This window comes from Poecilia formosa, unplaced genomic scaffold (assembly GCF_000485575.1).
Source record: "Poecilia formosa unplaced genomic scaffold, Poecilia_formosa-5.1.2 Scaffold1142, whole genome shotgun sequence".
Lineage (NCBI taxonomy): Eukaryota > Metazoa > Chordata > Actinopteri > Cyprinodontiformes > Poeciliidae > Poecilia > Poecilia formosa.
The window spans coordinates 14,898-15,290 of NW_006801081.1; the positions used below are offsets into that span (position 1 = coordinate 14,898).

The 393-nt window shown below is 46.8% G+C and overlaps 1 protein-coding gene across 2 annotated transcripts in view; it reads left to right on the forward strand.

Annotated features, from left to right (window-relative positions):
* nwd1 (NACHT and WD repeat domain containing 1) overlaps window positions 1–177 on the forward strand; it is a 13,802-nt gene extending 13,625 nt beyond the window's left edge. For both annotated transcript variants that reach the window (XM_016667463.1, XM_007544398.2), the window contains one exon: window positions 165–177. The gene's annotated coding sequence lies outside the window, so the exon portion shown is untranslated. The remainder of the gene's footprint in view (window positions 1–164) is intronic.
* The last annotated feature ends 216 nt before the right edge of the window (window positions 178–393 follow it).

Genomic DNA, 393 nt, shown 5'->3' on the forward strand with positions numbered 1-393 from the left:
GACAAATTTGTGACGGACTTGGCCGAACTAGCGAACACTCAGACTGTTAGTGTGGACAGAGACGAGGACTCTCAAACTCACTAACGGGATGGAATCGATCTTGGAGAAGTTGCTGGTTTCGGTTCAGTGGAACGACCAACTAATTTGGATGATTGGGACCTGAGATGTATCGGAGAGACTTTAGGGAAGATTGAAATTTATAATCTTCCCAACCTAAGACGTTCTGTTTCTGAATTGGCTTTTCCCGTGTGGCCTTGGAAGGGCTGCATATTTCCAATCTCCTTGAAGATATGTAAACATAACGCTCTTCCCACCTCACCCCCTCCTGTATAGATGCAGCTGTGGAGCTGAGCGCTCCCAAGGGCATCATGCCTCGATAAACAACACCTCTAT